This window comes from Triticum urartu, chromosome 6A, assembly GCF_056163025.1.
Source record: "Triticum urartu cultivar PI428250 chromosome 6A, HENAU_Tu73, whole genome shotgun sequence".
NCBI classification, from domain to species: domain Eukaryota; kingdom Viridiplantae; phylum Streptophyta; class Magnoliopsida; order Poales; family Poaceae; genus Triticum; species Triticum urartu.
In genome coordinates this window covers 384,271,394-384,296,150 of record NC_141878.1, presented here as the reverse complement: position 1 = coordinate 384,296,150, position 24,757 = coordinate 384,271,394, and positions in this window count along the sequence as shown.

The window sequence follows — 24,757 nt, the reverse complement described above, 5'->3', positions numbered from 1 at the left end:
AGCGAAGGGGCAAGCGCGAAGCGCCACGGGCCCTAACAGCCTGTGGCCTTGGGCGCCGCATGGCGGTTGATTGGGCGTGGGCGTGGGCGTCTGCACTTCCCACGATGCCTCGGCAACTACATGACTGACAAAAAGGGGGGGCCTGGCTAGGCTTACTTGCCCCGCTCTCGTCCGTCTTGCCCTAGATCCCCTTACTCATTCTCCTTCCACTTGCTCCCGAAATCCTCCAGATCCGTCTCAACCCTTCGCATCCGGCACGCCATGGCGCCTCGCAAGTCCCCGGCTGATGCTTGGTACTCGCCGGACCTGGATTCCCTGAATTTGTCGGAGAAGAACCTCGCCCTCGCGCGCTTGATGACAATGGCACGGGGCAGAGAGGTAGCGACTGTGCTCAAGGTCGGCTCCGATCAGCCTGAGGGCAAGGGGAGCACCTTCTACCCGTTCTTCGTGAGCGCCATTGTTGCTGGTCTGGTGCCTCCTTTGTTTGAGTTCTTCCATGCCATTCTCCGCCAATACAACCTGTAGGTTGTGCATCTCCACCCCAACTCTGTCCTTCTCCTGGCGATTTTCGCCTACTATTGCGAGGCTCATGTTTGTGTGAAGCCCTCGGTGGCCTTGCTACGCCACTTTTTCTTCCTCCGGGTTTCTGGTGCTCAGGTCTCTGCATGCGCGAGGTTCATTGCCTATTCCAACTCCAACGCCATCTCGAAGCCTGGGAAGAGGATTGAAGGCTACCGGAGCAAGTGGGTCATGATGGATTTTGGGCGCCTCCACCCTCGTCTGGTATTGCCCACGGGGCAACCTAAGTCCCTTGATGCATGGTCCCGCGCGGAGCTCGTCGACCCTCGCGCGAAGGCGGTGTTGAGGAGGATGAACGCGGACCTGAGACCAAGCAACTCGGAGGCGGCGAAGCTGACCGGGCCACGCTCCTGAGGGAGTTCTTGGAGCACCGGGTGGCTCCGCTCCAAGAGCACCCGCTCACACTTTGGGGGCTTGGAGGACCAGCCGCTGCCCTGCGCCTCAGCTCTGAGGCCCTGACTGACGAGGATCTGGCTGCGGCCCTCCATTCCTTGGTTGGGGGAGACATGGCGAGCCCGGTGGGTGCTTGTAACACCCTCGATGCGACTATATCTCCCACGTGTCGAGGCACGACTTAGAGGCATAATCGCATTGAAGGCATATCTCGCAAGTTAGGCAATCTTCAGAACATAACATGTAATATAGATAATAAAAGGGGAGATAACATAGTTGGCTTACACTCGCCACGTCAATCAAGTACATAAATAACATTACATCATTCAAACACTCATGGCCCGACTACGGCGCCAAAATAAAAGATAACCCAACATGCGACACGGTCCCGATCACCCCAACTGGGCACCACTACTGATTATCAGGAAAATAAACATAGTATCGTTGAGAGTCTTCGTCGAACTCCCACTTGAGCTCAAGCGCGTCACCTGGAGCGGAATCATCAGGCCCTGCATCTCGTGTAATAGTAATCTGTGAGCCACAGGGACTCAGCAATCTCGCACCCTCGCGATCAAAACTATTTAAGCTTATAGGTAAGGCAAGGTAAATATGTGGAGCTGCAGCAAGCGACTAGCAAATATGGTGGCTATCCTGTTCGCAAAAGAGAGCGAGAAGAGGAGGCAAAGCGCGAGCGAGAAACTAGAGAGCAACCTACGCAAACATTACTCCAACACCGTGTCCACTTCCCGGACTCCGCCGAGAAGGGGCCATCACGGTAACACACTTAGTTGATTCATTTTAATTAAGTTAAGGTTCAAGTTATCTACAACCGGACATTAACAAATTTCCATCTGCCCATAACCGCGGGCACGGCTTTCGAAAGTTCAAATCCCTATAGGGGAGTCCCAACTTAGCCCATGACAAGCTCTCACGGTCAACGAAGGAATAGACCTCCTCCCAAGACGTTCTGATCAGACTCGGTATCTCGGTTCTTCAAGACACTTCGACAGGTTAAAACAAGACCAGCAACACCGCCCGAATTTGCCGACAAATCCCAATAGGAGCTGCACATATCTCGTTCTCAGGGCACACTCAGATGAGCTCTCCATACAACTAAAACCAAACCTCGAGTTTCCCCAAGGGGGCGCTGCACAGGACTCTAGTTTGGACCAACACTCAAAGGAGCACTAGCCCAGGGGGGCTAAAATAAGATGACCCTCAGGCTCCGGAAACCCAAGGGAAAAAGAGGGTAGGTGGCAAATGGTAAAACCAAGGTTGGGAATTGCTGGAAAAGCTTTAATCAAGGCGAACTATCAAGGGGTTCCCATTATAACCCAACCGTGTAAGGAACGCAAAATCCGGGAACATAACACCGATATGACGGAAACTAGGGCGCCAAGAGTGGAACAAAACACTAGGCGAGAGGCCGAGCCTTCCACCCTTTACCAAGTATATAGATGCATTAAGATAACATGGCAATATAATGATATCCCAACAAGTAAATAAATGTTCCAACAAGGAACGGCCTACAATCTTCACCTGCAACTAGCAACGCTATAAGAGGGGCTGAGCAAAGCGGTAACATAGCCAATCAACGGTTTGCTAGGACAAGGTGGGTTAGAGGTTTGACATGGCAATTTGGGAGGCTTGAAAGCAAGTGGTAGGCATCGTAGCATTGGCATAGCAAAAGAGCGAGCAATCTAGCGTACCAAAGATAGTAGTGATTTCGAGGGTATGATCATCTTGCCTGCAAAGTTGTTAGAGTTGACTGGATCCTCGAAAGCAAACTCAACGGGCTCCTCGTTAGCGAACTCGTCTCCCGGCTCTACCGAAACAAGACAAACAAACAATAAGGACACAATCAACCACGTGCAAGGATCAAACAATATGATGCAAGGATGGTATGCTATGCGGGATGCGATGCGGGATGCATATGCAAGATTTGACAAGGGATGCATGAACCTGGCCTCAACTTGGGAATCCAAGTGTGCCACTGGAAAGATGAGATGAAATTGCTTGAAAACGATATAAAGAACACCGGAATCGGAGTTATGGTTTGGAAATGGCAAGCAATTCAAATATGACACCGGTCTGTGATTTACAGCAAGTAGCCATCTAAATGCAACAAGATGGACATGCTACAACACCCAAGCATGACAACAAAATACATGGAAGGGATGCATTCAAGATGCTTAACAAAAGTCTAGCACTGAGCTACGACCAATTCATCCATTAACAGGTTCAAACAAGCATGGCAAAAATGCATATGGCAAACAGATTTAGACTTAGTGAAATTAACACTTGTCTGGAATTTCAGATCAGGTAGCACACTTCGGAGCAACAAAACTACATGCTACAGGACCTGAACATGGCAAAGTAAAGCATGGAATGGAGCTACTCAAAGAGCTTAACAAAAGTCCCTTAGTGACCTTGAGCCAAAAGGGATCAGAAAATACAATTGTAAGCATGTGAACATGGCAAAAACATAATCAGTTCTCAGACTTAGTGAAAACTGGAACATGCTGAAAACAGATATCAAGTAGGCATGTTTACAAGCTCGATGCACGCACTACGGAGAAAGTCATGACCATCTAAGCATACACCCATCCAGAATACACAAGATTCAAGCTATACATGGCAAGAACAATAGCATAGCATGCACGGATCAACTACAACATCCTCGGCAAAATCGCTAACAAGTAGACAATCTGCCCAGATTCCAGAAGTAGCAAAAGTAGAGCTTGATTGACTAAATCTAGGGTGCTCCATAATTGCAAACAAAGACATGGATGGATAGAGCACTACAAGATTAACAAAACATCCTTACTGATCATCCACAAACGAGGCACGGATCACTAGGAAACAACATGAACATATGGTATCATGAGATAAACAGCTCAAGGACTTAGTGGAAATGCTAAGTCCCTGAAATCAGCATTACCAAGTGTCTCACTTGGCAAGCTTGTGCTAGTCACCACACACATCACAAAAATACATGGGTTGCACCTCTCAAAAGATGGCAAAACCCTTAACAAAACATATGTAGAGCTCATGGGCATATCATGCACAGAATAATCATGGCAAAAATGACAAATACCTAAATGGAGCAGCAGATCTGATAATTATCTCAAGTAGCCCTCTTCTAACAGCATTTCGAGCATCAAGATGAACTCAAATGAAAATGATGCAATGTAATGAAATGATGTACTCTCTGAGATGAACATTTTGATATGCTATATGCCCAAAACGGAGCTACGGATGCGGAGTTACGACATGATGAAAATAGCTAAAATATTTAGGGACTTAGGAAAAAAAACAACCCCTAGGGTTTACTGTAGCAGCGGATCGGGAGCATTGTAGCAAGCCGCCGGATCTAGGTCGCCGGAGACGTCATTCGCCGGAGATGAGGCGGGGCGGCCGGATCTCTCGCCGGAGAAGTGGCCGGCGTCGAGGAGGGGGTCGACCGGAGCTTCAAGGAGGCGGGGCGAGGCGTCGCGGGGCGGCACTGGATCTGCGGCGGCGGCGGGCTTGGTGGCGGAGGCGGCGTCGGCGAGCGGGCGGAGATGGTGCGGCGGCGGAGCTCGCCGGCGCCGGAGTTGATGGCGGAGAGCGGCGGCCGGCTCGGGCGAGGAAGGAGGAGGCGCGCGCGGGCGGCGGCGCCCGGGAGCCGGGCCGGGACCGGCCCAGGGACAGGTGTCGCATGGAGATTGGCCAAGGGGGAGCGGGGCGGACACGTCCAGCCGTCCGGATTTCGTCCGGCGGCGGCGGGTCGAGTTTTTCTAGGGTTTCGTCCGTGATTTCGAATGGGGGTTCTTTATATAGGCATAGGAGGAGCTAGGAGAGTCCAAATGTGGTGTGGTTTTCGGCCACCCGATCGTGATCGAACGCTCTAGATGATGGAGAGGGTTTTGGTGGGTTTTGGGCCAAATTGGAGGGGTGTTGGGCTGCAACACACACGAGGCCTTTTCATCCCTCGGTTAACCGTTGGAGTATCAAATGAAGTCCAAATGATACGAAACTTGACGGGCGGTCTACCGATAGTAATCCAAGGACGCTTGGCAAGTCTCGGTCCAATCCGGAAATGTTTAGTCCCCACACACGAAAGAAAGGTAGAAATGACCACCGGAGGAGAACGAAGCGCCGGAATGCAAAACGGACAACGAGGAAAAAGCTCGAATGCATGAGATGAACACGTATGCAAATGCAATGCACATGATGACATGATATGAGATGCATGACAACGATAACAACACACAGAGACAAAGACCCGAACCCGAGAAAATAAAATAACTTAAAACCGGAAACGACAAGAGTTGGAGTACAAATTGGGTAAGTTACATCGGGGGTGTTACAGTTCCCCCGTCCCCCTGTTCCTTCGTGACGACTGGGAGCTAGTGGTGAACGCCATGCCCACCTTCAACTGTGAGGGGCTGGTGCCCGCGGCAGCACCCGAAGATCTGGCGGTCTTGGCGACGGTGAACTTGTCCTTCGGCAGCTCCAGCGGGGAACAGGAGGAAGAAGAGGCGGAGGAGGAAGCGTCCGACCCGGAGGAGACTGGCGAGGATTGGGGGGATTCCTTCCCTCGGCGCAGGTCCCAGGCCCTTCCCTCCATGCCGGACAACGACGAGGCCGACGCTAGGCGAGGAAAGGAGGGCTCTTCCTCGGTCACGAGGAAGGGCAGGTCGAGCCTGGTTCCCCCAGGGTCTGCTCTGGTCCCTGGTGGGGTCCAAGTCCAACTCCATCACTCCTGACGCGCCTTCTGCTTCCGGGCCCTCCAAGGCTGACCCCCGCTGCAGGCTCTCGGGCTTCAAGTATGGCCAGAAGTTGCTTGATTCTATGGACGATGTCCAGCAAGTGCTCGATTCGTGCTCTGCTTGGTTTCTGCCACTGAGGCTTGACGTTTGCGCTCTTTTACCAGGCCGGCACCTGCGGCCAAGAGGTTGAAGGAGGCTTCTGCGGCCCTGCTTGGGGCGAATCCGTCTACCGGGGAGACGCCTTCGGCTGTTGGGGGAGAGGACGGTGAGGCCCGCGCCTCTCCGACCCAACCGCCCTCGCGAAGTCAACTGGGGCACCCCGGCGAGGAGTCAGCCCCCGTGGCCCCGCTGGACCTGGAATCAACTGTGCCCGATGCTGCGGCCATGGCGGCGAAGGCTCAGGAGGTCCCTTCCTGCCAAGCCGTGGCCACACTACCATCTTCTCCACCTGCTCCATAGGTTCTTGTCTCTTCTGCTCCCTCCGCTGCTGTCCTGGACCAGCTTGCCAACAAGCTGAGCCAACTGCGGGGGGATCTCCTGAGCACGGACCCTCGTCTGGTGGCCGGGCGCCTAGAGTTGGCCTCTGGCTGGGCCCGTTCTGCTGCCTCCGTCCGAGCGGTGTTGAGCCAGGCCGTGTCGTCCTCCAAAGAGGAGAGGCAGGCCGCCAACCAAGCCAAGGCCGCTCGCGATGCTGCCCTGGGCAATGTCGCAAATGCCCAGGGCCGCTGCAAGACGCTTGAGGCCGAGCTGCAGGGCCTGCGCGACGAGCTCACCAAGGAGGTGCGCAGCCGCCAGGAGAAGAAGAAGGAGATGAAGGCTAGGGAGGACACCGCCAAGGACCGGGACGCCAAGCTTAATGTCCGCCACAGCCGACTGGAGACGCTGGAGCGGTTGCTGAAGGCGGAGAGGACCGAGCTGGACGCCAAGGCAAAGGTCCTGACGGAGGACCGGGCGGCCTTCGCGCAGATGGAGAAGAAGGCTCGAGGCATACTGAAGACGCTGTATGAGAGCGGCCTGGAGGAGCCATTGGCTGGTGCGGAGGACGGCCCCACCAAGCTGCTCCCCTTCCTAGTTGATGCGCTTGAGGACGTCGCAGATGGCCTTTGCCCCACGGTCGAGGCCGAGGCGCGTGCCCTGTCTTCTGCGGCGCTGACGCGTGTCCTCAGCCATGTCTACCTGTGTGACCCCAACATCGACTTCGACAGCCTACTGGAGCCCGTGAGCGGCGACCGTGCCGCTGCCGTCGCTGAGGCCGTGAGGGGCCGAGCCGAGGTTTTTCTGGGGAAGTTCCACTCCCCCAGCGTCCTGCCAGGGCACGGTGCCGCCGGCCTTGCGACCTCGAGAGGCGAAGCCGTCCAGCATGACTCCACCACCGGTGACGGCGTTACTGGGGAGTGATTCCTTCGCGACTTCCATCCTGTTTTATTCCTGCACATGCACCATGCCTCGCGGAGGCGTTAAAACTTGTGTTTGGCGTTGTGGAACAATCTTATGGCTTGTAATATTTGCTTTGAATTTCCCGGAATTTGCATTTTCTTGTCCTACTTGTTTACGCTCTACGTCGGCAGGGCCCGGCCCCGCGCGTACCTCACCCAGCGTTAACCCCGACTGGAAACCAAGGACGGGACTAAGGAGTGAGGGGCTACGTGGCAAGTTAGGCTCCTGAGTCACGATGCTCAGGAGTTCCCCTTCACGCGCGAGCAACAAGTAGGGAAGGGGGGAGCGAGGAGTGGATTGATCGTTCTACGACGGCAGGGCCCGGCCCCGAGCGTACCTCACCCAGCGTTAGCCCCGACCGGAAACCAAGGACGGGACTAAGGAGTGAGGGGCTACGTGGCAAGTTAGGCTCCTGAGTCGTGATGCTCAGGAGTCCCCCCTAGATGCTCAAATGGGTTTCGTACCTTGGCTCCGCTTGGGGAGTGGCGCGCGACGACCAGGTCCAAGGGACCTGGCTAGGTGGCGTGTGCTCGGGAGAGGCCCGGGCGTAGCCCCCGTGTCTAGCCCCCTCGCGCGGCACTCCCGAGGGGAGGCGTTGCGATGGTGCCAGACACTGAGCCCTGGGCTCCCTGAGGTTGGTACGGCCATGGGCCGCCCTCAGTTGTTTATCACCAGCGTGGAGCATAGCGCTTCCGTATGTGTACGGGCATAGCCGCTCCTCGGCAGTGTTGTCAGCCAGCGCGGAGCATCGTGCTTCCACTGGTGCGTGGGAGGGGGCTCCCCTCCGGGAGGAGCCCCCGGGGCGTGTACAGCCCCGCCCTGACACGTGGCCGGCACGGTCGGGCTAGGAGAGGTGTATCTGGGCACCCGTGAGCCAGCGCGGGACTCTCGACGCCCTACCTCGAGGCGGGTTGCGCCTGGCTCTGGGCCTTTATCAATTGGTGTGTTCCTCTAGGGTTGTTAGAATGCAAATTCTCTACGTCCTCAGGTCCCGGCCCCCGAGCAAGCTCAGCCGCCGCTGGTATGACAGGTCGCGATGCCGTGGGTCAAGGCCAGGGGTGAGGGCTGGAGAGCCAGTAAGAGCCCATGAGCCGCGATGCTCAGGCGCCCCCCTTTTAACTGCAAGCGCTTTGCACGATGACAAGAAGTAGGTGATAATTATGGGAATCAGATTAAGCGTGAAAGAACAACTTCGTCCTAGGGTAAACGCTGGAAAAGCAACTGCCGCTGGGTCGGGCCCGAGCGGCGTGGGGATGATGCAGCCTGAGGGGCGCCCCAACAAGGTAAATAAAGAGCATAAACAAAATGGATACATGCCGCGGGGACGGACCCAAGCGGCCTGGGAATGGTGCAGCCATGTGGGCGCTCCCAACTAAAAGTAAAACTCTAAAAGATGTCACCTGGTGCTGTTGAAGATGAAGTGATGCTGAGGAAGTGAGCGATGCGCGGTGAAGATGTCGGCGCTCATGAGCCCCCAGGCCCAGGGGTCTCGGGAGGCTCTGGTGGCACGTGCAGGTCTTCCGGGACCATCACCACCTCCGCCAGGACCGCGCGATGCCTGACCTCCCGAGCCTCCAGAATGCTCCTCAACAGGTGCTGATGTGCGGCGACCGCACTCGGCAGGCCGAAGGGCATGCGAACGTAGCTGTGGGGTGGTCCCATGCAGCGCCCTATGGCCGAAGGCCATAGGCGCTCCTGGGACGCAGCTCGGTTGAGCCCTGGTACGACGACGCAGATGCGCAGTCCTCCATCCTCGCTTGGATGTGGGGCCACGGCAGGCAAGCGGCGGCTGCCGCACATGACTCTGGACTCTTGTAGCTCTTGGGTGTTCCTTGCGATGAACTCCTGAGGGTTTTGTCTCCTTTGACTTGTACCTTTCTGAGGGAAGCGTGCCTGAAAGCACCCCTCCAAGTGGTGCCCGAGCGCCTCCCCCGCGACCTTGGCAAGGTTGGTGGCTCTCCAAGAGAGAGCCCCCGAGCCCTGCTTGAGGAGGGAGCCGGGCGCGCCTTCCTATGCGTGAGAGGGCGGCGCTCCCTGATCAGGCGCGAATCCTGACGCAATACCTTCGAAGGTGCCTGCTTCCTTGTGGCTCTGGCCAGGTGAGGTCTTCTTCTTCTTGAGGGTCGCCTCGGGAGGACTCCCGCTCCTGCGATCTGGGTCTTCGATTGCTGCGGCTTGGAACGCACGCTCGAGCGAGCACACCGCGTCTCTTTCTTCATAGGGTACGGTGATGACTCCACCGCTTCCTGGCATCTTGAGGACATTGTAACCATGGTGAGCCACTGCCATAAACTTGGCTAGGGCTGGGTACCCGAGGATGGCATTGTACGGCAGGCGGATGTGAGCGATGTCGGAGCCGATGAGCTCGGTGCGGTAGTTGTTGCGTTGCCCGAAGGTGACCGGAAGGCGAACCTGCCCAATTGGAACAGTGGAACCATCGGTGACTCCTGAGAAAGGCTTGGTCGGCTGAAGCTGGTCATATGGCACTTGGAGATTGTCGAACGTCTCGACGGACAGGACGTTGAGTCCTGCTCCACCATCGATGAGGGTCCTGGTGACCTGCATGTTGCTGATGACTGGGGAGCAAAGCATTGGGAGGACTCCGGCCGTTGCCGCACACTTGAGCTGGTCTGCGGAACTGAATGTGATCGCGCACGAAGACCACCTGAGAGGGCGCATGGCCTCAAGCTTGGGAAGGACTGCATTCACCTCGCGAGCAAACTGCTTGAAGATGCGCTGTGAGGCTGGGGCCTGGGCGCCGCCCAGGATGCAAGCAATTGCGCGCGGCTCTTGGAAGCCCCCAGCCCCATCGTCTTGGTGTTGGTCTTCGTTCCTCCTCGGTGGAGGCGGCAGAGGAGGGAGGCCTGCATTGCCATGGGGACAATCCTCACGAGGTTGGTCCCTCCAGCCTCCCTCGTGAGGATGGTCCTGCCAGTGGTCCTCGCGAGGGCAGTCACGCCATCCCTGGCGAAGGCCATGGTCTTCCCATCGTCCACCGCCTCTTCCTCCTCCTCGACCATAGCCCCTGTCGTTGCGCTCTGGGCGTCGGCCGATTCGCCCATCTCGCATAGCTCTGAGCTCTTGACATTCATTGGTGTCGTGGGTGTGGAGGTCGTGGTACACGTAGTACCATCCGCCCTTAGATGACTCGGGCTGATCCCTGCCTCGCTTGGTGTCCCGTTCCGCTGCTAGCATGGCAGCCCCCTTGCGCTTCACGTCCTTGGCCTTGAGCTTCTTTTCTTCCGGGTCGGCTGCCGAGAGCTCGAGGAGGGAGAGACACGCTTCCTTGGCCCTGGCGCACTTGGTCGCCAAGTTGAACAGCTCCAGGGATGTGCACAGGTCTTCATGGATTGCTAGCTCTTCCTTCATCTTGACGTCGCGCACGCCGTCGGAGAAGGCTGAGATGATGGCTTCTTCAGTCACCTTGGGGATCTTGAGGCGAGCGTAGTTGAAGCGCTGGATGTACTTCTGCAGGGTTTCTCCTGGCTGTTGCTTGATGCGGCACAGGTCGCTAATGGCCGGGGTCCGGTCGCGAGTGCCCTGGAAGTTGGTGATGAAGCGGGTGTGCATCTCGCTCCAGGAGGAGATCGTGCCGGCGCCAGCTTCAGGAGCCAGGTGCGGGCATCGTCCTTGAGCGCCTTGCGGAACCAATTCGCCATGACCTTCTCGTCTCCGTTGGCAGCTAAGATGCCCAGCTCGTAGAGCTGTAGGAACTCCGCGGGGTCCGCTGTGCCATTGTAGCGGGGAGGGAGGTCAGGCTTGAACTTGCCTGGCCATGTGATGCTGCGCATCTCGGGGGTGAAGGCGAGGCAGCCCGCCGTGGCCACCGGCGCCCCTTGCTGGTCCTGGACTCGTTCTTGTGGGTCACCACGCGCTGCCACTAGGAGCAACGCGGGGTTTTGTCGTGGAGGCGCTGGGGCACGATCTTGGCGCGCCGGCGCTGGGAGCGCGAGAGCACCTTCCCTGGGACGTGGGATCTCCTGACAGCTCCCTTCTTGCTGCGCAGGCGCCGGACGTGGAGGGTCTCACCCTGGGGCTGCGCGCCTTGGAGCCAAGGCGCCTTCTTGGGGAGGAGGCGGCAGAGGCGCCTCCTGATCCTCGCCCCCTGCACGGGACGGAGGGCGAGGCAGCGAGAGGGACCGCAAGGGGGAGCCCCCTGCGGCACTAACGAGCTCGGTGATGCGGGCGGGCCAGTCCTCATAGAGGTCGTCGACGGGGCGATAGTGCAGGAGCTCCCGCACCAAGAGCAGTGAGGCGTGCGCATCCATGGGTGCGCGACGAGCGTGGGACGACGAGCTAGCTGGAGTCAGTGACGTGGTGGCGGTGCGGCCATCCCGCCGCACCGAGGGGTGCTCGGACGAGGCCTGCTGCTCGTTCCCCGCCGGGACGGTGGCGGCGTTGGCGGCGGGCGACGGGGAACGACGAGGGGGGCCGCCGACGGGTGCCATCTGGGCGACGCGAGCGGCGTGAGTAGCCCGGCGCTCGGCGCGAACCCGACGAGCGTCAGCCATGGACACGACGGAAGATCACACGCGAACAGAGGAAGGAAGATTCTGGCGCACCCCTACCTGGCACGCCAAATGTCGGGTTTCGGGTTCCGGCAGACCCTTGAGGTTCGAAAACTGGGGTGTGCGCGGAGATCTCTCCCCTACCGATCTACGTCTGATCCTTTCGTGCAAACTAAGATGAAAATGATGAACAACACAAGAGACACGAGGTTTATACTGGTTCGGGCCACTGTTGTGGTGTAATACCCTACTCCAGTGTGTGGTGTGGTGGATTGCCTCTGGGGCTGATGATGGACAGTACAAGGGAAGAACAGCCTCGCGAGATGTGTTCTTGAGCTGGTGCGATGAACTGCTAGGGTGAGTTCATCGCCTCTCTCTCTCTCTCTGCTAGGGTTCTACCAGATCTCTCGATGTTCTTGGGGTGTCTATATGTCTCTACTCTGTGGTGGCTAGCTCTATTTATAGAGGCCCTGGGCCTCTCCCCAAATAATGAGCGGGAAGGGAGCCAACAATTGGCCATTTCGAAGGGGAACATCTAGTACAAGTTATCCTGACCAAGGGTGGTCTTCGGCTGCCAAAAGCACTGGCGATGACTCCGTCTTGGGCTCCATGATGACCTCCGTCCTTCTGTCCGGCTGGTCTTGGTCTCGTTGCACCGGAATGGTAATCTTTGCCTGATGCCTTGGCCTGTGCTTGCCCCCTTTGCACCAAAGGGGAAACAAGGACACTGCGCAGGCCGGCACCCACCTGGCGCCCGCCTGGTCTCGATCGTCATGGCTTGCGTCACGGGTTCCTCGCGAGGTACCCCTGCCTTGATCTGTCCGCCTCCTCACAAGCTTGCCTGATGAGGCTGCCTTTGAGGAAGCTTCTTGTCATCCGCCCCGCGAGGCTTGGCCCCTCGCGAGGGTCTTTGAGCTTGAGCTGATGAAGATGGGCCGCGCTGGGCCCCCGCTTGAGCCACGCCACAGGCCGCAGGCAAGCAAGTCTGGGGACCCCCGTTCCTGGAACGCCGACATTACCATTGAGGAATGCACTTTTCACATCCATTTGATATAAAGTGATATCATGATGGTTAGCAGAAGCAAGTAATATGCGAATAGCCTCAAGTCTAGCAACAGGTGCAAAAGTTTCATCGAAATCAATTCCTTCAACCTGTGTATAGCCTTGAGCTACAAGCCGTGCCTTATTCCTCACCACAAGGCCATTTTCATCTTGCTTGTTGCGGTAGATCCACTTTGTGCCGATGATATTGTGCTTGCGAGGATCTGGACGTTTGACCAGTTCCTAGACATTGTTGAGCTCAAACTGATGTAATTCTTCTTGCATGGCCTGAATCCACTCAGGCTCCAGAAATGCTTCATCTACCTTAGTGGGCTCTGTAATAGAGACAAAAGCATAGTGCCCACAAAAGTTAGATAAATGTGAAGCTTTTGAGCGTGTGAGAGGACCTGGCGCTTTGATGTCATTGATGATCTTTTCAACTTGCACTTCTTTTGCAATGCGAGGATGAGCTGGTTGCCATTAAATAATTTGATCAGCATTCTCTTCAGCACCATTTTCTTCAGTATTTTCTTTAGGTGCATTAGCTCGACGTTCTTCATGTTCTGGAATGAATTCTTCAGCAGATTCTTGAGTGGGAATGACATCCTTAGTAGCCTTGAACTTGATAGTTTCCTCATGTGCTGGTTCATCTATCACAGTAGGTAGGTGCTCTCTTTGCGAGCCATTAGTTTCATCGAACCGCACATCTACAGTTTCAACAACCTTGTGAAGAACGTTGTTGAAGACTCTGTAGGTGTGCGAGTCCTTTCCGTAACCAAGCATAAAACCTTCATGTGCTTTTGGTGCAAATTTTGAGTTGTGATGAGGATCTCTTATCCAACATTTAGCACCGAAGACTTTGAAATAACTTACATTGGGTTTCTTATCAGTGAGGAGTTCATAGGCAGTCTTCTTGAAGAATTTGTGAAGATATACTCTGTTGATGATGTGGCATGCAATATCAATTGCCTCAGTCCAGAACCGACGAGGCGTTTTGTATTCATCAAGCATAGTGCGAGCCATCTCAGCAAGAGTCCTGTTCTTGTGCTCCACGATGCCGTTCTGCTGAGGATTGTAAGGAGCAGATAACTCATGAGTAATACCAAGTTCACCAAGATAGTCATCGAGACCAGAATTCTTGAACTCAGTTCCATTGTCACTTCTGATGTGCTTGATCTTCACACCAAACTTGGTTGAAGCCCTCGAGGAAAATTGTTTGAAGACTTCCTACACTTCATGTTTGTAAGTAACAAGGTGTACCCATGTATAATGAGAGTAATCAACAACAATAACAATGCCATATTGAGATGCTTCATTTGAAATAGCAGAATAATGATTAGGACCAAAGAGATCCATGTGAAGCAATTGAAATGGGCGAGTGGTGGTCATGATAGTCTTTGCTGGATGCTTGGCCTTCGTCATCTTCCTAGCTTCACAGGCTCCACATAGGTGATCCTTGAGGAATTTGACATTCTCGATGCCAATGACATGCTTCTTCTTCACAAGCGTGTGCAAATTCCTCATGCCTGCATGACCAAGTCGTCGATGCCAGAGCCAGCCTTCTGAGGCTTTTGCAAGTAGACACACGGCTGGTTGTGGTCCTGTAGAGAAATCAACAATATACATGTCTCCTCTCCTAAAGCCTTCGAAGACTTTGGAATTGTCAGCTTCCATAACCACAACACAATGGTACTTGCCAAAGACAACAACCATATCAAGATCACAAAGCATTGAGATAGACATAAGGTTGTATCCTAGGGACTCAACAAGCATGACTTTGTCCATGTGTTGATCCTTTGTGATTGCAACCTTACCTAGACCCAATACCTAAATTTTTCCTTTGTCAGCAAAGATGATATGCTTCAGATGCGACGGAGATAATGGAGCATCCATCAATAGATTCTTGTCACCAGTCATGTGATTTGTACATCCACTATCGAGGACCCACTCAGTGGCTTTGGGTTGATCATCCTGCAGATGAATTAGTGCAACTTACAAACTCATATACTTCATCAGTGAATAATATGACATCAATTGATCAGATTAATTTCATCAAGCAACAGAACAGATAAAGCAATATGAGGATGTGAGAAATGAAAGTTCATTTCTTCATGATTAGCCTGCGTCCTATCAGGCATGCTTAGGTCTCCAGCAAATTCTTCAGACGATTACGTACGTCTGGAGACCTGACCTTGTAGAAGAGATTAGTTCTTTTTCTTCACCACCCACATCTGAAGGGGTGGCAAAGAGTTCATCATTCTGCAAGCTCCATACGAGAAGGATGGCATAGAAGCCAGTCCATTTCGTTTCACATAAGAGCGGTTAGAATAAGCATAAGAGTAAGCAGAGAAATTCTTCGAGGACTTATGGACATAACAATTTGAAGAATAATGCACATATCCATAATCCTTAGATCTTCCCTGCAAAACAGACGAGTTAGCACGATGATGTTCATATGAGGACTTTGATCCTTTTGAGGAATTTGATCCATGTGAGGAGTTTAGTCCGTATGAGGACTTGGATCCATATGAAGAATTTGTCCATATGAAGAATTTGATTTGGGGTTCCTATTCTTCACAGGTGGCGTCATGATGACATTCACCTGAAGATTTTCAAGGCATCTTTTGGGAACCCAGATTTTCTTCATAGGGGAGCCATTCCTGCAGTTAGTGCCAACATATCCTGCAGTTAGTTTATAGTTGGAGTCAAATGACTCGTCATCAGAACGAGGAGATTCACATGCAAATCCAGATAAGTTAGATGGATCAACTGGAGGTCCCTTTGCAGCAACCCATGTAGTTTTGGGGTACTGCTCAGGCTTCCAATATGTACCATGAGCATTGAGTTTCCTCTCAAAGGCAATACCCTCTTTCCTAGGGTTCCTGTTGAGGATCTGCTTTTTAAGCACATCACAAAGAGCCTAATGGCCTTTGAGGCTTTTGTACATGCCTGTCATGTACAATTCCTTCAGCCCTGCATCGTCAGTGATACTAGCAATGTCCTCAGATGAGGAATTAGTGATAGAAGAGGCATGTGAAGAATTTGAAACATTAGCAGCATTTGAACATTCAGGTGAAGAATTAGCAGATTCACGTTCAATGCATTTCAAACATTGAGGAACAAATTCTTCCTGAGATGCGCTGATTTGTTGAGCAAGTAATGAATCGCGCTCCTTCTGAAGATCTTCATAACTCACTCTTAGCTTCTCAAGGTCTTGCTTTCTTTGAAGAAATTCATAAGAAAGCTTCTCATGATCAGATAAGAGAGTGTTATGTTGATCTTGAAGGGTGTCATACTTAGTATGAAGTCTCTGAAGACTATCAGCCAAAGCTTTTGATTGATCCATTTCTTCACCCAACATATCACCGCTCTTGTTTAGCATATAGTGAACTTTTTCCAAAGCTCTTTGTTGTTTAGTGGCAAGGGAAGCAAGTTTGACATAGCTGGGTACAAATTCATCACCAGATTCATCATCACTAGACTCGAATAGGTAGCATTCAGTTACCTCAGCATCTTTTGCCATAAGGCATGATGCAGAAGATGATGATTCTGGTTCGAATGTCATCGCTTTGAGAGATTCCTTGAAGTCCTCAAACCAAGGATCATGACAGGTTCGATGATCTTCATAGACCTCCGAGAGACGATCCCAGATGAGCTTCGCATGATCGAGATGCATGATATTCCTGAACTGATTTTGTGACAGACTGGAGCAGATGACATCCTTCCCCGTGAGGTTGAGAAGAGTATACTTGCGAATGTCATCAACTTCCGCCATCTTGCACAGATCAGTCAGACCAATCTCAGTGACGGTCCACAGCTCGCTGTTCATCGCCATGAGGCGTTTCTTCATCATGGCCTTCCACTTGGGATACTCGTGACCGTCAAAGATGGGGCATGTCACTTTCGTCATACCTGCGGTCGACATAACTAAAACTCCAGGCGGTTAAACCAAAATCACACAGAACAAGGGAGTACCTTGCTCTGATCCCAATTGAAAGTGTGTTATATCGACTAGAGGGGGGTGAATAGGCGATTTTTATGAAATTCTTCACTGAGGAATTTGCCGGTGAGGAAATTCCTTGGCAAAGAACTACTAGCAGCGGAATAAGTACTCAAAAGTAAACATAACAGAATACAAGCATAGTCATCATGATGAAATGAAGACAGGCACAGAGTACAGGAAGCGTAAGCACAGGATAACACAGGATGAAGACAAACAGACTAAAGAAATTGAACTGAGGAAATTGAGAAAGTCTTCAGTCAAAGTCTTGAAACACAGATATGAACAAGTACACAACTCAATTATGAGGAAATGAAAAAGTTGAGGAAATGGAACCAGTAAGCTTGGTGAAGATAATGATTTGGTAGACCAGTTCCAACTACTGTCTCAGTTGTACGTCTGGTTGGAGCGGCTGAGTATTTAAACTCGAGGACACACAGTCCCGGACACCCAGTCCTGAACACGCAGCTCAGGACACCCAGTCCTCACCGTATTCTCCTTAAACTAAGGTCCCACAGACCTTGTCCAATCACTCGTGGTAAGTCTTCAGGTGACTTCGAAACCTTCACAAACTTGGTCACTCGGCGATCCACAATTCCTCTTGGATGCTCTAGACCATGACGCCTAACCGTCTGGAAGAAGCATAGTATTCAAAGGTAACAAGCGTCGGATCCACGCAGGATCAATCTCTTCAGTGATGCTCAATCACTTGGGGTTTGTAGGTGTTTGGGTTTTGGGTTTTTGGTTTTTCCTCACATGATGATTTTCGCTCAAAGTCCTCGGAGGATGGGTTGCTCTTAAATGACAAGTGTCAGTTTCTCTCGGAGCAGCCAACCAACTAGTGGTTGTAGGGGCGGCTATTTATAGTCTAGGGAGCAGCCCGACATGATAAGACATAAATGCCCTTCAATGATATGACCGTTTGGTGGATAGATATTTTGGGACAGCTGGCGCATAGCACAGCAACAGTGGGAATTTTGAGTAGCAAAATCCTTAGGGCTATCATGTTCCTCACTGTGTAGGAAATCCGCACTGGCGAATTCCTAACTCCTCAGTCAGAACAAATTCTTAAGAGACCAGAAGAGCTTCGTCTCTGTCACTGAAGAAATTGATTGAACTGTATGAGATTTCCAATGGCTTCACTCGAAGGGATTGGTAGGTGTAGGATTTTGAGTTGAGCATCACATAGAATTTTTCCTTAGTATTTCCTCGACCCCCTTTAACAGTACGGTGTTTCCTATGACTCAAGAAAGAGAAAATGAAACAACGAAAACAAAAGGCTTCACGCTTCATGTTCCTCGAATGAATACTAAGTCTTCAAGGTCACACCATTTTCTTCACTTTCAAAGTCTTCAGAAATACAAAGTCTTCAGTCAAAGAACTTCATTTTTAGGGGTCGACTTTCTCTGTAAATATCAAACTCCTCATAGACTTATAGACCTGTGTACACTCACAAATGCATTAGTCCCTTAACCTATAGGTCTTCAATACACCCAAATCACTAAGGGGCACTAGATGCACTTACATATAATCTATTCAGAAGGTCTGCTGTCAGTATTTGCATCATGTCAGATCAGAGTGACAGTCAGAGCAAGTCAGAGAAACATGTTCACTTGAGTGAGGGCACTAGTCCCTCTAGTAGCTCAGATGATGGAAGCAGGAGCACACCCAGCAATCTGCCAAAGGCTGACACCAGGGCCAGCAAGAAAAGAATCTCAGAGTCAGAGGATGAGGACTATGTGGCCAAGGAAGAAGAAGCCTCCTCAAAGAGGAAAGTTCTCAAAAAGGAATATGGCACAGCTGCTGCCACTAAGCCAGGGATGAAGCAAAAGGTTCCTGCCAAGAGAGCTCCAATGTCAAAAGCCAGAACATCTACTCAAGAGACTTTGGTATCTGCACCCAAAGAGCAGGCTGTGGCAGAAAAGAAAAGAAAAGAAAGGAAAGGGTCAAGAAGACCATTGCCAGAGTGCTTGGGAGATCTTCAATAATGAAAGACTCTGAAGAAGAGGAAGAGGAAGAGGATGCTGCACCGGCACCTAAAGATCAAAAGCTTATCGGAGATGCCATAAGATCAGGGGCTGCTCCATCTAAGCCCAAAGGAACTTCTAAGCCAGCTGCTCCAAAACCCAAAACTGCACCCAAGAGGAGCACTAGGAACATCCCAACAGTAGAGAAGAACAAGGCCCCAATGTCTGAAGCTGCAATGGAAGAAGAAGATGATTTTGTTGTCTTGAGGAAATTGAAGCCAAAAATTCCAGACCACAATGATGCTCATCCAATTGCAAAGAACATGAAAGTCAGGAAGGACTTTGGTCTAAGGCTATGGAGAGAGTCTGATCCATATGCCACCAGGAGAAGGACTGTTGTGGACTACAGGTTCCATACAAAGGAACAACAGGACTTCTATGAGACCATCTTGCTTGACAAGAAGCCCATAGTGTGTGACATGAGATGGGTCGATTGGACATTCATTGAGGAAAATGAGGATCACTTCCCTGGTGTATATAACATCTTAAAGGCTTGTGGAGTTGATGATTTTGTGGCTCAGAAGCTCACAAAATGGAATGATGAGCTCATCATGCAGTTCTACTCCACAGCTCACTTCTACCCAGATGGAAGGATTGTCTGGATGTCTGAAGGTACTAGGTACCAGTCAACAGTTGTAGAATGGGCGAAGTTGATCAATGCCCCAAAAGAGAGTGAAGATGACTTGGATGTCTATGCCAAGAAGAAGAAGGATCACAACACGATGGCACACATGTACAAGGAGATCCCAGATGCTGCTCTTGAGACACACAAGGTTGGATCAGTACATTACCTTCTGTCAGGCTTGCCAACAATCAAGTGGATCCTCAGACACACTCTCTTGCCAAAGTCAGGTGATCACAAGATGATCAGAGGCCATGCAATTAACTTGCTTCACATCTTTGATGTCCCACAGAAGTTCAAAGTCATGAGCCTAATTCTGGAAACCATAAAGAGGACAGCTGCAGATCAGAACAGGAGTTGTGAATAGGCCCCACAGATTCAGGAGCTGATTAACTCCAAGATGGGCACTGGCACATATCTGCTGGACAAGGAGCACCTGCCTATCTACCCAGACTTTGAGGACAACACTATGGTGATGGATGAAAATGAACCATCTTCTGTGCACGCACAAGCCATGAAGGAGAAGGAAAAGGCTGAAAAGGCTGCAAGGATGCCAACTACTGAAGAAGCATCTCAATCTTATGAAGAGCAAGCAAGATCAGCTTGGGTACTTGATTGCCTCCACTCTGAGGATTGAGAAGGGACTGGCCACCCTGACTCAAAACCAGGAGAGCTTGGAGAGGATCATGGAACAGAAGTTCTATGACTTAGATGTGAAGGTCACTGAGATCCAGTCAGTCATTGAGAAACTTCAGGATGAAGTGCAGGAGAAGAAGGGCAAGACAACCACTGATGCTTTTGCTAGAGTGCCCAGAGGTCAGAGGTCTGCTGCAGTGCCTGTTCCAGACACCAGAGCAACTTCATCTGCACCAGCTACAGCTTCAGTACCACCGGCTCCAGCACCTACTCCACCAGATCCATCTACATCGACTGATGCCTTCGTTCTTTGAGTTCTGTCTACAGCACCACTTGAAGACCGAGCCTGAGTATCGGTCTAGCACTATGCATTTTTTATGAACTTTTTGGTAACTTGTTGCCAAAGGGGGAGAAAATGTATAGATCATAGGCTTCGAGAGAGAGCGTTGCTTTTTATTCTCTCTTTTTGTTTGGTGGTTAAACTTCGTTTATTTGCTTGGTTGAGATACTTTATGCCTTTGTGATACTTGGATGATCATGTGTTTGATCATATGCTACCTTAATTCTTGTTGGATGACATTATCCTTTTTATATGATCACTCACTTTGCTTGGTGATGAGTGCATGTATTTTAATTATTATCATTTTGAGCGCTCCACCAAGATGTATGTGACATGGAAGAGTAACTCATGATCCTAACTCTTTGTGCACTTGCAGTCCAAAGCAAATCTTAAACTATGCACAAACTTAGGGGGAGCTCTTGCTTTTCACATACTTCTCAAAGCGACAATGTTTTTCACTCTTATTATCATTTGTCGAAGCTTTGATCTATATGTTGTCATCAATTACCAAAAAGGGTGAGATTGAAAGTGCAACTATCCCTAGGTGGTTTTGGTAATTCCTAACAACATATAGCTCATTGAACTAATGCTATTTCAAGATTAATATCTCAGGAAAGCTCAATGATTGGCATGGCATGGATGAGAAAAGTGGACCCCTCAAAATGCTAAGGACAAAGGATTGGCTCAAGCTCAAATCTCAAGACTCTACATTTTCTATTTTAGTGATCCAAGATCACATTGAGTCTATAGGAAAAGCCAATACTATCAAGGAGGGATGAGGTGTTTATTAATGAGGTTCTTGCTCAAAATACTCAGTGATATGCTCCAAAACCCTCAACTACTTTCTCACATCCACATATGACCTAAACCAAAAGTCAAACTCAGCCCCACCGATTCTTCCTATCCGGCGCCACCGAGTTTCAAATGTCTTAGCCACTGTCACAAACCCTAGGCAAATCGGTCTCACCGATAGGGATCTCGGTCTCACCGATATGGGGTTGTAATCTCTCTCTATTTCCCTTTGTAATGTTTCGGTCTCACCGAGATGAGCGATCGGTCCCACCGAGATTGCAATGTAAACTCTCTATTTTCCCTTCGTAATGTTTCGGTCTCACCGAAATGAGCGATCGTTCCCACCGAGTTTACCTGACCAACTCTCTGGTTAGCTTATTACCAAAATCGGTCTCACCGAGTTTGTGTAATCGGTCTCACCGAGATTACGTTATGCCCTAACCCTAATCATATCGGTCCTACCGAGTTGCATGTCGGTCCCACCGAAAACCCTAACGGTCACTAGCTTTGCTAAATCGGTCAGACCGAGTTTAACCATTCGGTCCCACCGAGTTTGGGAAGTTATGTGTAACTGTTAGATTTTGTGTGGAGGCTATAAATACCCCTCCACCTCCTCTTCATTCATGGAGAGAGCCATCAGAACAAACCTACACTTCCAACCTATATTTTCTGAAAGGGAACCACCTACACTTGTGTTGAGACCAAGATATTCCATTCCTACCATATGAATCTTGATCTCTAGCCTTCCCCAAGTTTCTTTCCACTCAAATCTTCTTTCCACCAAATCCATATCCTGTGAGAGAGAGTTGAGTGTTGGGGAGACTATCATTTGAAGCACAAGAGCAAGGAGTTCATCATCCACACACCATTTGTTACTTCTTGGAGAGTGGTGTCTTCTAGATTGGCTAGGTGTCACTTGGGAGCCTCCGACAAGATTGTGGAGTTGAACCAAGGAGTTTGTAAGGGCAAGGAGATCACCTACTTCGTGAAGATCTACCGCTAGTGAGGCAAGTCCTTCGTGGGCGATGGCCATGGTGGGATAGACAAGGTTGCTTCTTCATGGACCCTTCGTGGGTGGAGCCCTCCGTGGACTCGCGCAACCGTTACCCTTCGTGGGTTGAAGTCTCCATCAACGTGGATGTATGATAGCACCACCTATCGGAACCACGACAAAAACATCCGTCTCTCCAATTGCATTTGAATCCTCCAAACCCTTCCCTTTACATTCTTGCAAGTTACATGCTTTACTTTCCGCTGCTCATATACTCTTTGCATGCTTGCTTGAATTGTTTTAAGTTTGCTTGACTTGTTCAAAGTTGCTAAAATCTGCCAATAACTAAAATTGGGAAAAGGCTAGATTTTTATTTGGTCAAGTAGTCTAATCACCCCCCTCTAGACATACTTTCGATCCTACACACTTCCATGACAATAAATGGTGCGTCATAGAACTGCTTTCGCCAAGGGTAACCGACACGTGGCAATCATCAATGGGGATTTTCCACGTGTACAATCATCAATGGCTGGAGGAAACACATGTCGGCTCCTCGGTGGGCCAGATGTCGTCCGTCCAATGGAGGAGACATGCATATGATATGTCGACACATGGTAGGGCCCAACAGAGGCCCATATATGTTAAAAAGGCCGGCCCAGTCAAAGGCTCATAGTATTTACTCAGGTACTAGTGGGCCCACCCAATAACGGCTTGTTTAAACATGGACCATTTACGGCCCGAAGCCAGATCTGGCCCGTTAATTGTTCATAGAATATTTGGGCCCAATTATGGCCTAGTGACATTTCGGCATGTTAGAGGCCCGATGTAGACATGGGCCCATTTCAGCCCGGTGTGTCTTTCGGCCTGGGAATGGCACATGCTGCCCATGGGCCATATATGGTCCGATGCGACATCTGGCCCTCTAACGACCTGTGATGAAGATGGCAACAGTTCAGCCCAACTGACTTTGGGCATGTTAAAGGCATGCCATATAGTTCGTCGCATTGATGCCTCTACTAAGCTTTCAGCCTCTTAAAGGCCCATGATATCAGTGGGCCAACTAAGGCCCGAGATATGTTTCTTCCTGGTAATGGCACGTCATATAATTGGGCCAAAAAAGGCCCGGTCTACATTTCAGCCTACTGAAGGCCCATGGACGACTAGTGAAAATTGAGGCCCAACATGCATTTCAGCCTGCTAAAGTCCCATGGTTTCTTCCGGGTCGTAACAGGCCAGCAGAATATTCAGCATGTTAATGGCCCGAAGCTTCATGGGCCCAACTAAGCGTTGGGTCCACAAACTTTGGGCCGAATACAGGCCCATGTAAGTATTGGGCCTGGCGCAAAGTGTGAAGGCCCCAATGGCCCTCGAGTCCCAAGAAAGTTCCAGGCCGGCCCAATTGTGACTCGCTAAAAAGCAGGCCCATTAGAGGTGAATGTTTCGGCCTGGTCGACTACATCAGATTTTCTCCATTTTTTCAAGATAGCGAATGATGGCACTAACTATTAGGAATTAAGAACAAACCTACTCTATACAATAAAGAAATTATGGCATAGTAACTTAGAATAAACCTACACTACACAATAAAGGATTTATGGTATACTACATCCACTGGGTATCGAAGTTCGCCACCAGTGATCATAAAGCGCAACGAAGAAGCAGATTACAAAAACAGGGCGCCATTGCAGCGTAACAAAATAATACTGAACCAAGACCACTTCTAAGACAGTTCAAGAAAGGTTAGCCTTGCGCGGGAACTGCTGCGCAAGCTGCTGAGCAAGGCTGTGAGACCGACCTAGCATGTCAGTCATAGCTTCCAGGTGTAGCTATTTAGCAATGCGGTTCTCATTGGTGTTCTCCGCAATCTTTCTTAGAGATAGGACTTCAAGTTGAAGTTGAGTTGCATAATGCCTTTCTACTAGAACTTGGGACTGAAGAAGTCGAACTGATTTAGACAGTGAATTCTGTGAGCTTTTATGACTGCTAGTCTCAAGTAACTTGAACACTGCATCAAGACAAGACTTTGGGGTTGTCTTGCTATCTTCAAGATGTTTTGCCTTCTTTTCTGCAATATATGTTGGGTTTGTCTCACAGCCTTCAGCAGACTTGTGCATGCCATCAGGCATATCACCCTGAAACAAGCAAAAAGATGACAGGTTTTGCACGTGTATAAACAAAGATGATAACTGTGCTGTCAATTCCATCCAATTTCAAATTAGAAAATAAAGAGTAAGTTCAAAATATCAATAACATAATTTTGCATTGTTAATAATGTGGGGAGCTTCACCACACTACTGGATTACCATGTCAACATAACAAGCATAGATGAATGACAAAGACAATCGTTGTATCTATTTTGGTTAATGTGCATGGCATGTTGTTCATATCATCAACCACATCAGTAAGATAAAATAGGAGATGACAAGTTGCAAACATAGGCTACTTCACCACACACTGGATTATAGATCCACAAAAACAAGCATACATATAGGGAGTATTGAGTAATTTGCATGGTATGAATAAGGAATTTGGTTTTACAAGTAAAACTTGGAACTTACGGTTGTTGCAAACATGCATTTTGATAGAAACAACAAACTAAATAGTAGTTAACGATAGGGAGTATGAGCAAATTAAACA